Source organism: Uloborus diversus, chromosome 8 (assembly GCF_026930045.1).
Source record: "Uloborus diversus isolate 005 chromosome 8, Udiv.v.3.1, whole genome shotgun sequence".
NCBI classification, from domain to species: Eukaryota; Metazoa; Arthropoda; class Arachnida; order Araneae; family Uloboridae; genus Uloborus; species Uloborus diversus.
Genome location: NC_072738.1, coordinates 29,936,375 through 29,946,082, shown reverse-complemented (window position 1 = coordinate 29,946,082; position 9,708 = coordinate 29,936,375). Strand labels below are relative to the sequence as shown.

General features: G+C 36.4%; 1 non-coding gene across 1 annotated transcript; it reads right to left on the bottom strand.

The window, feature by feature from the left end:
• Window positions 1–8,665: 8,665 nt before the first annotated feature.
• On the bottom strand, window positions 8,666–8,793 carry LOC129228846 (U11 spliceosomal RNA). The gene has a single exon (XR_008581024.1). It is a non-coding gene; the product is annotated as a U11 spliceosomal RNA (small nuclear RNA).
• Between the last annotated feature and the right edge of the window lie 915 nt (window positions 8,794–9,708).

The following is a 9,708-nucleotide window of genomic DNA, read 5'->3' as shown; positions in this document are numbered from 1 at the left end:
TTGACAGTTATGAATTCCTATGATTTTATTTCCCTACCCCCCGCCTCTCTCTGCAGCACCACCGTCGCGTCGGCCGGTCGCCTCACGATGCTGCTCCTCTTGCGAAACCCGTCTCCAGGTTGCGTCACTTACTTGCCTACACCTACACACAAATACACACACACACATACACCTACACACACAAATACACACACATACACCTACACACACAAATACACACACACATACACCTACACACACAAATACACACACATACACCTACACAAACAAACACCCACACACATACACCTGCACACATATACACCTACACACACAAACACATACACACACCTACACATACACACAACTACCCACATACACGCATGCCTACACACATACACATACCCCCACACTCAAACAAACATACCCCCCCCCCCACGCACACACAAACACACATGCCTACATACACACATACTCGTGATTGCGAAAAACATAATTTGAATTCAAGATGTCACAGTTCAAATTATTCTTTTATTTTTTATTTATTTATTTATTTATTTTTTATTTTTATTATTTTTTTTGAGCAATCACGATTGCTTATTGTTCTCATTTGACTGTTTTGAATTCCTATGATTTTATTTTTCCCCCGTCTCCCTTTTCAGCACCACCGTCGACCGGCCCCTCCCGATGCTGCTCCTCCAGCGAAAACCGTCTCCATGTTGCGTCTATATCCTGCACACACATACAAACACACACTCATACACAACACACACACCTACAAATACACACACACACACTCGTGATTGCGAAAAACATAATTTGAATTCCAGGGGTCAAAATTCAAATTATTATTATTATTTTATTATTTTATTTTATTTATTTACGTATTTATTTTATTTATTTATTTATTTATTTATTCTTTTTTGCGCTCACAAATCTGCGCGCTACACCATTTTTTTTTCTTCAAACTTGTAAACCTGTGTACCATCGTCCTTTTTATTTTGCACCTTTTTTTTTTTGCGCCTTCTGGAGGCCAAGGTTGGTGCTCTCTTGCGGGACCCAGTCCGCCCCTGGCACACTTGTGGACAATAAGGGGTTAATGTATCAGAATAATATAACTGATTTTTACCCTCTGTGGAATATCATCCGATTCATGAAACGAGAGATATTTCTTAGAAGTGCTTTCTACCGCAGGATAGAAAGCAAGCGAGATCGTGGCGGAATGGTGGTTGGACCCAGAGACCGGAACTGGCTTTTAGCCAACTCCTTGATGATGACGATGCTGAAAAATTCATCATTTTATTGTTCTGCTTTCTGCAATATTTAACTGCATACATTAGTTTCTTTTAAGCTTCGAAATAACATAGCTACCAGTAGTTCTTATAACTAAGTTAGAAGTTTGTATAAATATAAAACTTTTAACTGCGGGAGGCGGTGATGGGTACGAAAAGCACTTCTCGGCGTTTAGTCCGTTCCATGTAGCGGCAATCGCGAAGTCAGCCCGCGATTAGTGATCGACGGTAATCGCTACTTCCTGCTCGTTCATCTTCAAACACAAAATCATTCTCGTGAATCCACCACAAAAAAATTCAACACGAACCGTAGGTTCGCTGCCGAAGTTAGTGCTGCTCGCTCCTCATCGCCTTTTATTGCCAACTAACTCTATTGGGGGCATTCATTAATTACGTAAGTATGATTTAGGCAATTTTTGACCCCTCCCCCCGACCCCATGTAAGGGGCCATTCATTAATTGCGTAATTATGGGGGGGGAGGGTTGGAAGAATCTACATACCCTTCTTAAGGGGGGGGGGAGAAGTAAGACCCATTCTTACGTAATGTTTTCCAAGTCGATATTTTGTATTAGAAATCACGCGGTCGAGTAGTTTGGCATGGATCTTATTTCATTTGCTTCTGGAAGGTAAATAACGTATTAGGATGAGCAGTTTTTTACTTGTTTTACAAAGAATGAATAGTGTAAATCTGAATAAAATAATCACACCATGCATGGCGCGATTAATTAGTATTGCATCATACACAAAAAATATTTGCCGAAAAAATATTCAGCCTAAATTTCTTTCAGTAAATATTTCTTTGCACAAAAAGTTAAAAGAAAAAAAAAGAAAGTAATAGGGAATTTAATAACGATTCCAGTGATGTATAATTCGTTATTTTATTATTTTGGAAAACGAAATGGAATCTTACGTAAGATGGAGGAGGGGGAAATCTTACTTATCCTTACATGGGGGGAGGAGGGGGCAAAAATTGCCAAAATCATCCTTACGTAACTAATGCATGGCCCCTAAGGGTACGTAAGATTCCCTCCCCCCCTCATTCTGGCGAAAGATTCCATTTCGGTTTCAAAAATAACGAGTCTTACATCACGGGATCGTTGTTAATTCACCATTATTTAAACTTCAGCCACGTGAATAGAACACACGGCTGTGCGCAAATTAGAATTAGACCCATGATGGAAGCTATGTTCAATGAACAGCGTTTTTGAAAGATATATTACTACCGTATGGTATAAAACTGTGCTTCTCGGAAAAATGTCGCGGGCGTAACGATAAGTTTTTTTATTTCATTCAAGAAACTATTAGTTAAATATGGGATTAACTGTTATGCTCTAATAGTATATAAAGCATGTATTATTTCCCCAACAGCAATTTTTTTTTTTTTTTTGAAGGCTTTGGTTAGCTGGAAGAAACATAGACTAATAATAAGAATAGACCGAGCTATGGCAACCCTTTTGCTGCTCATAAACCAAACCATGTGACTGGTGGATATCCTAGCAACAGCGGGCGTTGATCGCAGCAGACGATCAACGCCCGCGAGAAATAAAATAAATAGAATTGATGGAACACGGAAGAATGATCTTTTATGGAGTCCGATTTGTAAAATTGTTATTCTACGTTGTAAATATTTTGTTAATATAGTGAATGCATTTTCTTTAGTCAATTTCAATAACTCTCTAAGCAGTTAAATATTCAAGCGCCCAAAAAGAATCGGCAAACGGTAAGATTTTAGCATACAATTTCAATTTAAAATACCGATTAGTACATTTTTGCGTTAACGCAAAACGTTTACGCCATTACGTTCACGCCAACGCTGATGTAGCAGTTCCAAATGGAATAAAAGTTACTGAAAACTGTGATCAAAAACTAATTACTAATGTCAAAATAATGCATAACTAAAAGAAAAACAGTTAAATTTTTGCACCTGGAAAAAAAATTGTAATGAATACACATTACATCTTAAAATACATGTCGAGTGCCAAACTATAGATAAGGTTGCCATCTAGCAACCATGCTGCCAACGTTTTCGCCAAGCCTCCCACTAGTCACATGATATATCTATGAACCAATTTTTTCATCAGCAAGTCTGGGAAAGCTCGGTTTACTCTTATTATTAGTCTATGGGGAAAAAATAAAAAACTTAGCGTTGCGCACGGGACATTTTTTCGAGAATCGCCCATTAGTGGAGGGGAGGGGGGGGGGAGAATTTGAAACTGAATTTGAGATTCGCGCACAAGTTGGCGAGTGTTGAAAGCGCTAAACAGCCGAACAAGGGCTTCGACTCGGCCGTTTTGTAATACGCAAGGGCGTCATTCATTAATTACGTAAGGATGATTTTGGCAATTTTTGACCCCCTCCCCTATGTAAGCGTAAGTAAGATTTTTTAAATCTCCCCCCCTCCTCTATCTTACGTAAGATTCCATTCCGTTTTTCAAAATAATAAAATAAAGAATCTTACATTACTGTAATGGTTATTAAATTCACTATTACTGATTTTTTTTTTTAATTTGCAAACTATTATTTCCAAAAAGGAAACTAGACTAAATGCATCTTCGACAAATATTTTTTGCTTATCGTCGCCTCAGAGCAATAGTAGGATATCTTACTGTTGTTTTTGCGATTAGATGTCTTACTGTTGCTCTGAGGCGACGATATGATGCGATACTAATTATATGAAAAAAAAAAAAAGACATGCCATACATAGTGCATTTCTTTTATAAAATTTTACACTATTCACTCTTTGAAAAACAAGTAAAAAACAGCCCATCCTAATATGATTTTTTACCTTCCAGCAGTAAATGAAATATGATTCCTGCCAAACCACTTGACCGCGTTATTTCTAATATAAAATATCGACTAGGAAAATATTACGTAAGAATGGGTCTAAGCCCCCTCCCCCCCCCCCAAAGTAAGGGTATATAGAGATTTTCCAAACCCCCCTCCCCCTCGGGACCCTTACCTAATTTATGAATGGTCCCTAATCGCCCATTTAATGTAACCAGTCCGATGGCCTTCTGCTGTATAGGAGATGATGGCAAAGCCGGGCAACGCAGCTAGTCATTGAATAAATTGTAATGATATTTTAAGCAACTTGGGGGTTTTATTTGCGCAATATTCTTTATTTATGACAAAATATGTTACCATGATTACCAGTTACGTTATCAGAGAGACTAAAATAAATCATCAACTAGTGCAAACCATAAACATATTTCACCATTTACTGTAATACTTTGCTTTTGTCTTATAAATGTTTACCGTTTTCTATATATTTTGAGTTTATAAGAAAAACTTAATGTAGATTAATGAATGATGTTTTATAGAAATGCATATACGGTTCATAAAAGACAAAATAGATGATTATATTTTATATTGACAGGATAAAATCACTGCAGTTAAAAGGTTGTAACATAATATGCCATTTGATCCTTTCTAAGAGTAACAAAATTAATTTATGAGGTTTTCTGAAACTTTTTAAAAATTTTAGTTCTGAAAGCTGCGTAAAATTAATGAAAGAAATGAAATATAAAAAAAAAATCTAACTAAATTATGGAAGTACATTTTTTTTTTTTACAATTTAGGATGTACGTTAGCTAAATCAGCACATACCGCAACCATGTGGTCTGAAACACCCACCAAATTGTAGTCTAGGCATACGTTGGGGTTCATCCAGGAACAAAACAGAATTTATACTGGCCAGCTCTTACTTGACATAGCGAGTTAAATGTAAGCTTGGAATCACAATAAGCAAAACTAACCAAAAGTAAACACAGGAAACCGCTTCTCCTTTGAGTGGGCTGAAATAATAGGGCTCTTTGCTCCTTGCAGCGCTGCCCATGGATTATCGCCAAGTACGTCCTATTTCTATTCCTATTCCTATTCAGAGTCACAACTGACTACAACTGTATTTATGTCGAGGACTGCATACTAAGTGTCTTGCCTCCATTATTTTATATACCTATAGATGGCAGCACCATCATCGGATCGAACAGTAAATGAGAATTTAGAACTAGTCCAGGAGCTAATAGCTACCTGGTGCTAGCACCCCCAGAGGTATCGTTTCACTTGGAGGACATTGAGACCACGAGCATATTTAACGACGGTGGGTCTTCGACCATCGAGGTTCGAACTCAGGACCCTCCGGCCCCGAATCCGACACTCTACCGATTGGGCTACAACGGCCCCAAGTACGTCGTTTTGCCGACTTTTCCTAGTCAGATGCTGCGCGACGAGAATGCGGATGACGTATACCAGCCAACCGTATGACGTCATAATCGAATGAATTTTAAAAATTATTTAAAAAAAAAAAACTGCTTATTGTATCGCAAAATATTTTTCACCAATGATGTTCATAAATGTTATTCTATCATGCAAAAATAAAATTAAAAAATAGATTTCTTCCCTATTTGGACCGGAGCGCGTGTTTGAGTGGTTTTCTTTTCCCCCGAGTTATCGTGTTTGGTGATTTTTCATTGTTGCGGAACTAGGGTTACCAGAGCAAAGTTCCGGGCTTTGCCAAACTATCCAAAAATAATACTTTATTAAAAAGCAATTCACGTGTCGATTACAATTGCTTGCTATGAAAACTCCCCAAATGCGATGACTCGCCATAGAAGATAATCACTTAAACGCGCGCTCCGCTCCAAAATATAGCTGATGCGATGGCTCAGCACACTCTTCCATAAAACGACTATTTCTCGTCGAAATTCATCTAAAACTCATCTATACTCATCTACATCTAAAGGTGATATCTATTCTACGACTAAGAAACGTTATTTCTAGATGTTCTATTAAAGGTCTATAATTGGACATCTATTAGTTATCCTTTACAGACGTAAATTAGATCATCCACAAGGGTCGTCTACTAAACGTCGAATAGAAGTGTCCAGTAGAATCAACACAAACAGTGATGGGTGAGAGCGGATTGCGGTGGTGCTAATTGCTGCGAAAAGTGAATTAAAAATAGTTCATTAGTTCATAGAACAACGGTTAAAGGGCTAGAACTTCATTAAAAAAAAAATTGATGAGAATGATGATATTTATGAATTAATTGACATGTTTGGCAACACTTGTTGCTATGGTATTAGTGTAGCACGTACTTCAACACTTCAACGTACGTTGAGCAGCACCGCTTTTTACTTCTGATATTTTAGCGTCTGTTTTATAGCGCCTTGGTTTCGGTAAGCCTATTCATCTTGTTGATTTCTGTTTCAAAATGATATATGGAAATAAGACTGTTGGATAAAAAGATAAGCATGCACACATGAAAAATTGAAAATAAGGTTTAAAGTTTAATAGTTTAATTGCAATAAGTACTAAAAAATTGGACTGGCAGATTAAACAAAAATGTATGAATGTTAAAAGGTTAAGGAAAATATAATGTGTCGTACAAACATTACAATTAAGAGTCCAGAATTTAAAAAAAAAAGGTGTTTTGCGTTAATAAGCGCACCTAGAAGACGTTTTTTAGATTATCTATAACTGTTCTTGGAAACGTTACCTAGCGCTATGGATATCGTCAATTATTGATCTAATTCCACCATTTCTCATCCATTGTAGTCGTCTTTTTGACGTGTACAAGACGACTTTCGACTGTTCTGAGGGGACATTTCGACGAGTTATGGACGGTTTTTAGATCAGTTATAGACGAGTGTTTGGACCAGATTCAACGACTTTTCAACGCCTATTAGCCTTAAATATACAGTCGACTCCCGCTACAAAACTATTCGACTTACGCGAAATGGCAAAAACGCAAAATTTTCACGAGTAACAAATTTTCGCAAATTTTCCGCTCACAACACGAATTTTTTTGGAAGGAAGTATAAGCAACGTTATTGGTACTAAATATTTATACCGTGAATGTTATTACATCTCTTTAAGCATCACTGACAGCCAAAGTTCCCACACCAAGCTAGTCTAGTGCATCAAAGAACCGCTCAGCATCTTTCATTTATTTATTTTTTACATTCTAAATATAAAAGTTGATGAAATATAATGCCACCTTAGTGTCATCTTCATTTAAAGTTTGTGAAGATGGGAAGAAAAAGAAAGTTTCTGATAAAATTTAAAAAAAAAAAAAAAAAAAACGCTAAGATTCTCGATATGCTTGAACAACTACAAAACGTCGACGGTAGCGCGACAATAAGTAGAGTGGATCTTCCATACGTACAATTAAAAGTCAAAATAAAAAGATATCCATAAAAGTTCAGAACTCAGTTTCAATATTGGAGCTTGCAGAGAAGTCTAGCAAAGTAAATATTATGAAAATGGAAGCTGCTCTTGTATTATGGATAAATGAAGAGATTAGGAAGAGGAGCTGTTGCCACAAATTGAAACGCTGTAAGAGAAAAGGCGAAGCAAGCGTATTTAAAAATGTATTAGGTAACAATGACGATCTTATCTAATTGACGAACAATGGATCAAAAAATCATTAATATCTTAATTTTTTAACTTAACTGTTGTTACTGTATCTACTGTACAGTACTATTATAGTGCATCATTCTAATTTTACTACATGCTGCACGTACCGTGTTTTTATATTTTATGTCTTTCATTCCCATTGGTCATTCATTTTGTGCAACTTTAAGTATTTCCTGTTGAATAACAGTTTTTTATTTTTTAAATACAGTAAAAGTTCAGTTCTTTATGCAAGAAACTGCAGTGTTATGGTTAAAGAATGTTTTAGAGCAGTTTGAGGGGTGTTTATAAGAGTCTAAAAGTATTTGGTATGCTTTAAAAAAATTTGTATGCATGTACTACGTTTGCACTAAGCGAAATTTCAACTTACGCGAGGAGTCTTGGAACGCATCCCTCGAGTAAGTCGGGACTCTACTGTAACTACTGAAAAAAGAAAAAGAGCTTTCTTTTACTGTAAAGCGCAGCATGCAAATTTTATGCGTTTGAGGAAGCTGTAGCAGAAGCTCCCATCTTGTCTGATCACCTGATGCGCAATGTAGTCTTCATATTTGCAGCTTCTTTAACTAGCACTTTTCGTCACATGACCGAATGGACGTCAAGTCATCTTTATGCTTAGTATATATGTGTCTGCTTTTTTTTCCCCTCTTCTTGGATCTTTTTTTTTTCCTTTAATTTTTCAACTTTCTTAGTTATTAAAGCGTTGTAACTGAACTACCAGTAGCGATAGAAGTCAAGTCTGTATAAGTTGTTTTCAATTGAACGGTTGTTACGTATCCTCTCTATGCAGCGAAGTCTCGTAGTGCCTTTCCTTATTGTTGAAGGGCACCGATTCCAAAGAAGGTAACTTATAGACCTCATTTCAATAGGCACCGGTGTCCTAACGTTTTTCCCTTCACGAACTACGTAATTCCCCCCCCCCCCCCATTGATATGAAAATCTGTTATCTACATTCTGATTTGACTTTTACAATCCTAATGTTTTGGAGCGCCGAAGTAATGACTATCAGCTGCCCCAAGTTCCAAAAATTGTGTACCCAGAATCTCTTGCTAGCGATTCTGCACAACTCCGTTAGAGTTGCGTGCCATTTAGCAGGGCAGGTACCCTTTTTATACGACCAATGATGCATTTTGAATTTATACGAAGTTAACACATAAAAGTACTGGTGGTTTAAATTTTCGTGGCGTATGAGTGAACGATTGTTCATTTCTTTGTTGTACATGAAATTGTAGAACTGTTGTTCAATTACATACAGCTATTTTCGATATTGTAAATATATTTCCAATTGGCAAGAAATGCTACATCATATTACCTGCGACGCAACGCAAATACGAATAATTAATTCAATCTAAATACATGGAGAGCACTGTATCACATAACAATATCTAAAATTTACTGAATATTTGGTAGTGCAAAGTTCTTTATATTTCCCGCAAATACGACTTTCGGAAAACATAAACAGTTGAGGGATGCTTTTAACAATATTAGAAAAAAAAAAATGACTTATTTGTAAATTATCCTTTTTTTTTTTTTTTTGATTCATGGCAAAACCAATTCGCAACTCCAATAAACTGTAGGGGCCACTGCAGCCACTGTCTGATGGCGGAAGGAAAAGGTAAAACAAACAAATGCCGTAACTTATAACTTGCTTTGACGCTTAGTGAATGACAGTAATTTTTCATCTTGTTTGTGGGAAGCTTTCTTTTCTATTCTTCTCAAATTACATTACACCAAAAACTGTCTGAAGCCTGTAATTTACCCCAAAGAAAACACGTGAAATAGAATGTTTTATCTTTTTTTTTTATTGTTAATCACCGCAAGGTACCGTATTCGAGCTCTGGAGTTGCGAATAGTAAAAATTATTTTCGTCAATTGGACCATCGGAAAAAAAAAAAAAAAAAAAAAAAAAAAAAAACCTATGCATTCAGTTGCTTCGATGTTTTCCTTTAAGCTATTTGTAGATAGATAACTTGTACTAAAACGTAACTTGCTATAATATGCAATGAAATTCATTACAAAAATTATG